The sequence below is a fragment of the Anopheles coluzzii genome, assembly GCF_943734685.1.
Source record: "Anopheles coluzzii chromosome X unlocalized genomic scaffold, AcolN3 X_unloc_26, whole genome shotgun sequence".
Taxonomy (NCBI): Eukaryota; Metazoa; Arthropoda; class Insecta; order Diptera; family Culicidae; genus Anopheles; species Anopheles coluzzii.
In genome coordinates this window covers 55,001-62,500 of record NW_026054454.1, presented here as the reverse complement: position 1 = coordinate 62,500, position 7,500 = coordinate 55,001, and positions in this window count along the sequence as shown.

The following is a 7,500-nucleotide window of genomic DNA, read 5'->3' as shown; positions in this document are numbered from 1 at the left end:
CGAATTTTCATAAATTTGTTCACCGAATAATATTAAATATTATTTCACTTTTTTTCGGTCACAAACGGCCGATTTTCGATCGGTTTTCACTGGATGAACGTTCTTTGGCCACCCGATGGCCTTAAAAACCACACCCGGCGAGAATCTGGGCAAATTATATCCCTGCAAACAGAGATCCGGCGAAACCTTGGCCCAGTATGGGCTGGATGACGCAAAACTATTTTCACAATTTTGTGGTTTTTTCATGCGCGGATCACTTCTTTACACCTTTTTTCGTGCTCAGATACACTATTTACACTAAAATAGTGCAACTCAGGCACATTTTGGGCACTTTTTTCGAATTTCTTCTTTTGCACCACGTCACACAAACACACGGTGAGCATTCGCAATAGGCCGATGTCACAAAAATTTTCCGCACGTCGATGGTCACCTAAACTATGGTTACTCGTGTAACGGCACCTTAACTCAGGGGCCATCAGGGGCCGTACAGTCAACCCACCCAATTTCACCCAATTTCACCTGGAACCGAATTTTCGTAAATTTGTTCACCGAATAATATTAAATATTACTTCACTTTTTTTCGGTCACAAACGGCCGATTTTCGATCGGTTTTCACTGGATGAACGTTCTTTGGCCACCCGATGGCCTTAAAAACCACACCCGGCGAGAATCTGGGCAAATTATATCGCTGAAAACACAGATCCGGCGATTACTTGGCCCAGTATGGGCTGGATGACGCAAAACTTTTTTTCCACAATTTTGTGGTTTTTTCATGCGCGGATCACTTCTTAACACCTTTTTTCGTGCTCAGATGCACTGTTTACACTAAAATCGTGCAATTCTGGCACTTTTTGGGCACTTTTTTCGATTTTCTGCTTTCACACCATGTCACACAAACACATGGTGGGGGGTTCATAGGCAACAAACACAAATGCACGATTTTTGTTGAATTTTCGCCTTAAAAACACTTGATAACGCTCTTAAAGGGTAAATGAGGTGCCCTGAGCACGTTTTTCATACTATTAAAGTCGATTAACGACGATTTTGCACTGTTTTTAAGTCCTTTTTTCGGAGCCCAAACACAACGTGTCGGTACAGTACGACCTCACGTTTGACACTACTACAGGGATAACTGGCTTGTGGCCGCCAAGCGTTCATAGCGACGTGGCTTTTTGATCCTTCGATGTCGGCTCTTCCTATCATTGTGAAGCAAAATTCACCAAGCGTAGGATTGTTCACCCTTTCAAGGGAACGTGAGCTGGGTTTAGACCGTCGTGAGACAGGTTAGTTTTACCCTACTGGTGTGTGCTTATAGTCGCTATCTTAACGGAATTCCTGTGCAGTACGAGAGGAACCACAGGTACGGACCACTGGCTCAATACTAGTCCGACCGGACTTTGGTATGACGCTACGTCCGCTGGATTATGCCTGAACGCCTCTAAGGTCGTAGCCAATCCGAGCTGATAGCGCTTCTCAAACCCATTAGGTGTTCGGAAGCTAGCGGGCCTAACAACCCTCTGAGATCCGTTGGAGTCTGCGTCTGCAGCCCGGCGTCTCATCCCGCTATACCTAGGCCGCAACGAGTGGAGTTCGCTGCACGTGTTAGTACCGTAACTGGGAACGCCGTTGGCTTGAGCTCTGCCCAACGTGGATATACCTAGTTTCGACACCTATCAACCGCCCGCAAACGACGGGACTTCAGGCTGGGAGCTGCGAGTTGTAGAGATGCGTTCGCATCGATCCTCTCAGGCGACCCATGCTTGGTGGTTTGTCCGTGTGCCCCTTCCTCGATGTGCGCAAGCTCGTCTTGGTCTGGGGACCACGTCGACACAGGGGATACTTTTGTGAGAGCAAGAGTGTACTTAGTTGAGTGTAGCAAGGGATCGCGTGCCCCTTCCTCGATGGCATAACGAACCATCTTGGTCTGGGGACCGTGGTACCGTGCTCTGGTGAAGCTTGGTGCGTGCTCTTTCCTTGTCAGACGAGTGACTTGACTTGGTCTGGAGACCGTTCCTTAACACTAGTGGACAAGAGCTGGCTACTTCCGTGTCAGACGAGTGACTTGACACGGTATGGAGCGGAACACGTAACACTAGTGAGCTTGTCGGCGTGCCTCCTTCTGGACTTGATTGTCTTGATGTGAGAAACGTGCCGACCAAACCAGTAAGCTTACACACATGCTCGTTACAAGTTGTATAAGTTGATCCGTTTGGGCCGGTTGCCTTGCACATGATGGTGTTGTAGACCATGTTCGGTTAACACGTTGTGTGTCGAGGTGGTCGGCCTTGGTAGTAGGATGTCTTGTGCATGTGACGTGTTGACCTGGTTTGGTCGATGTGTCGTCGTGTACGAGATGACCTACTTACCCGTCAGTTGTCCAAGTTGTGTCATGTGTTGACTTAGTTGACGTGTCATGTGCATGGATGATTGGCGTACGGGTCATGTATGGTGCACTTGCTTCAGTTGAAGGGATGTACTAGTACAGTTATATTAATTGTTTATTTCACGATCTGGTCTTTTGGCTGGATCGCGAAAAAAACGCTAAGTCCCAAATCTTGAACTCGAGAGGAGAGCGCTGATGACAACCTTTTGGACTGGAGCTCCCTAGAATTCGGCTTTTTCCTACTTTAAAGGGATGCACTGTTGTATGTATTGTTTATTCACGATCTGGTCGTTGGATTGGATCGTGGAAAAAAAACGCTAAGTCCCAGATCCTGAACTCGACAGGAAAGCGCTGATGGCAAACATTCTGACTGGAAGTTCCTAGAAATCGGCTTTTTCCTTATTGGCATTATGTGGCACGTTTATTGTGGCTAGAACATTAATTATCCACCAAATGGCACCAACGCTTGGCGAAAGTCTCGAAACACTCCTATCCCGACGCACCAGCAACCGCAACACGATGCAAAATAAATTGCACGAGCTACTGATACTTGTACCATGCACGGTACACGGTACCAAAATATACCCCTGAAAGTGTGCAATTTGGTGCTATTCTAGGAAATTTGTTTGGGGAAGCCTAGCTACGCGTGTCGCACGTTGCATGGTCGTCGATCAGAGGCATGCAAAAGCACCTATCTAGGGGAATTACTTTACGTTCTAGTAGCAAGATCGATTTTCCGGTCTAGCACGGCAGTACGCCTGCATGCATACACTCCATGTACCAAAAATGTATCAACCTAGGCGTTGCTCAGTAGCTTTTGGCGGCACATGTAAAAAGTACTCGAGTTCAGATTCTTGGAACTTTGCGTATTGTTCAAAACTTATAACGAAAACTAAATTATAAATGGGTAAAAGGCTAGGCGTTTCTCAGTAGCTTTTGGCGCCACGTGGCAAAAGTATTCGAGTTCAGATTTCTGGGACTTAGCGTATTTTTCAAACCTGATAATGAAAATTGAAGTACAAATGGGGCATAAGCTAGGCGTTGCCCAGTAACTTTTTTCGCCACATGGAGGAAGTAGTCGAGCTCCAATTTCTGGGACGTAGCGTATTTTTCAATCATAATAAACCAAATCAAACATAAAAATCATGAAACTTACACCACGTCCCTAGGTTGTGCACAAAACGTAACGATAAAGTGCCGGCGAGGTTAGAGGTGCACCAAAATTGTGTACCGATTAGGAAAAGTACTCTATGTTGCTATGACTTGGGTAAAAAGTGTTGATTAACTGCTGGTTACGATAGACAGTTGCTTATCGTACACATCGCAAACGAACACCCCTTAGTGAGCAGTAGCAGAAGTCGATGGAACAAAGCGAATGCATTACAAACTGATCAAGTAAAATAAGGAACGCTACGTACTAGGACTTCTTTCCAAGAATGGTGTCCGCGACGGGAGGGCAAGCGTCCTTCCCAGGTTTCCCTAGTAAACCTTGTATGGTAAACATACCCAAGCGTGTCCGTAAGCACGCAACGATAGTCACGAACGAGCACATACCTAGGGAAAGTACTCTACGTACTAGGACTTCTGTCCAAGAATGGTGTCCGCGACGGTCGGGCACTGTGACGCAATTACCAAATCCTAGAATCGTACAAGCAGTGTGTACAAACATAAACATTAACGCGTTCGCTCGGGCTGCGCCGTCCGTGTTGAACACAAATGCGGGTGATTATATGAGTGGATGGACAAAAACATGCGTGGCGAAGACAATTTTCTGCACGATGTGCACATAGCTCATTTCGTCGTCCCGGGCGAATGGAAAAACACAAAAATCTCGAGTATCTTTCTAGGTTTCTGTTATAAAAGGGCAGGCCAAAAGGTGACCGGTTGAGATGAGCATTTTAAGCATGCAAGCACTTAATTGCAACTTTTCCTACAAAAACTAGGTACGTACACGTAGATTGTATCAACATGGACATCCATGATTGCGTACGCCCGGGCTGCGCCCTCCGTGTTGTACTTTCCCTGATTGGTACACAATTTTGGTGCAAGTGTACCAACATCGACATCTATGAACGCGTACGCTCGAGCTGCACCCTCCGTCTTGTACTTTCCCTGATCGGTACACAGTTTTGGTGCACGGCTATCCCGAAAGGCAACTTGTACCAACATCGACATCCATGAACGCGTACGTAGCGTACTTTCCCTGATCGGTACACAATGTTGGTGCACGGCATAGGAAATGGGCTTAAAATGGTCAAACTCAATCCATTTCCACTAAAGATAGTCAATAACAGCTGTGCCGATGAAGTAGGGCACGATGCAAGTCAATGTTATTTAATGAATTACATGTTCACCATACATTTCAGTACAAAATTGCTCGGTCAGACCTACAAAGTGCTATATCTCGAATACTAAACGTCGCAGATGGGTGTCGTAGAACAATTTTAAGTTCGTCTAACGATTCTACATCCGATTCTGGATAGTGGTTTTTCGACCACTTTTCAACATTTTGTGACACCCCGAACCTAGGGGCAGCTCCCTAGCTTTTTTCAAAAATGTGCACCGAACGGGCCAGAGAGCTCGAGTAGTCGAAAATTTTTTTTTTTGCTAAAACCCCTCAAAACGTGTCAGGAACGCACCCTAGATGATGAAAAGTGCAACCAGAATGTCAATCGACAACATGCCCGGGGGTACAAATTTGCTCTACGCGTCCCTAGGTAGGGTACTTTTTCATACAAACATCAAAGTGTACGGTGCACACAGTGCGCGGAACAAAAATTGCTCGGTCAGACCTAGGACGGGCCATATCTCGAATACTAAACGTCGCAGATGGGTGTCGTAGAACAATTTTAAGTTCGTCTAACGATTCTACATCCGATTCTGGATAGTGGTTTTTCGACCACTTTTCAACATTTTGTGACACCCCGAACCTAGGGGCAGCTCCCTAGCTTTTTTCAAAAATGTGCACCGAACGGGCCAGAGAGCTCGAGTAGTCGAAAATTTTTTTTTTGCTAAAACCCCTCAAAACGTGTCAGGAACGCACCCTAGATGATGAAAAGTGCAACCAGAACGTCAATCGACAACATGCCCGGGGGTACAAATTTGCTCTACGCGTCCCTAGGTAGGGTACTTTTTCATACAAACATCAAAGTGTACGGTGCACAAAGTGCGCGGAACAAAAATTGCTCGGTCAGACCTAGGACGGGCCATATCTCGAATACTAAACGTCGCAGATGGGTGTCGTAGAACAATTTTAAGTTCGTCTAACGATTCTACATCCGATTCTGGATAGTGGTTTTTCGACCACTTTTCAACATTTTGTGACACCCCGAACCTAGGGGCAGCTCCCTAGCTTTTTTCAAAAATGTGCACCGAACGGGCCAGAGAGCTCGAGTAGTCGAAAAATTTTTTTTTGCTAAAACCCCTAAAAACGTGTCAGGAACGCACCCTAGATGATGAAAAGTGCAACCAGAATGTCAATCGACAACATTCCCGGGGGTACAAATTTGCTCTACGCGTCCCTAGGTAGGGTACTTTTTCATACAAACATCAAAGTGTACGGTGCACACAGTGCGCGGAACAAAAATTGCTCGGTCAGACCTAGGACGGGCCATATCTCGAATACTAAACGTCGCAGATGGGTGTCGTAGAACAATTTTAAGTTCGTCTAACGATTCTACATCCGATTCTGGATAGTGGTTTTTCGACCACTTTTCAACATTTTGTGACACCCCGAACCTAGGGGCAGCTCCCTAGCTTTTTTCAAAAATGTGCACCGAACGGGCCAGAGAGCTCGAGTAGTCGAAAATTTTTTTTTTGCTAAAACCCCTCAAAACGTGTCAGGAACGCACCCTAGATGATGAAAAGTGCAACCAGAACGTCAATCGACAACATGCCCGGGGGTACAAATTTGCTCTACGCGTCCCTAGGTAGGGTACTTTTTCATACAAACATCAAAGTGTACGGTGCACAAAGTGCGCGGAACAAAAATTGCTCGGTCAGACCTAGGACGGGCCATATCTCGAATACTAAACGTCGCAGATGGGTGTCGTAGAACAATTTTAAGTTCGTCTAACGATTCTACATCCGATTCTGGATAGTGGTTTTTCGACCACTTTTCAACATTTTGTGACACCCCGAACCTAGGGGCAGCTCCCTAGCTTTTTTCAAAAATGTGCACCGAACGGGCCAGAGAGCTCGAGTAGTCGAAAAATTTTTTTTTGCTAAAACCCCTCAAAACGTGTCAGGAACGCACCCTAGATGATGAAAAGTGAAACCAGAACGTGAAACGACAACTTTGTTGGGGGTACCCTTTTTACTCTACGGGCCACTAGCTTAGGCGCGCCAACAGCGCTTTCCTCTCGGGTTCCCATTTTTTGCCCTCCTGGGATTATGATCATTTACTCATTGCCTACTATAGGGAAGGTACCTTGCTCCGAGGTCAAAAATGAAGATTTCACCAAATCGTAGTTTTAACCTCTATTTAGTCGTAGGAGCATGGTTTGCAGTGTCCGTGGGTCATATAAGCCCCCGTTTGGGTCATACGTCCCCTCCCCGATGAAAATCGTCATATGACTATAGGCCGAACTTATGAAGCAAAAGTGGTGTCTGGTGGGTTCTGCCGATGATCTTAACCTATGATTTTGAGTTTCCACTCTTTCAAAACGTTTCCTGGAGCAGTACATCACGGGTCTACGGACCCAAAGACTTCGTTGCGATGGTTTCAAGCATAAAAGTTGTAACAGTTAAGGGTTTTTAATACGCGTATATTAAATCATTGCTTGAAACTAAGCTTCGTTGTCTTTAAACTCTGCAAGACCAATCGAACTTCTTAGGGAAACTCGAAGCATTCACGCTAAGCTGGTGGTGCAGGGCACATAGCGTGATGAAACCGGGTTTCCCTAACCAATGTGGCATATTTTTTCCCTGAGAGTGAAGCTCAGACCCACGTAGGGGAGAGCGAAGTGGAACTTTAATGTTCAATGCAGCAAATGTTCGCCATGCGGATAAACAAGTTGGAATAGTTCAATGTAGTGTAATGCAAACACGAATCGCAAATAACGATACGGGACCCAGAAGCAATTCTGCGGATCCCTCGGGGAGTGGTGAGTTGATAT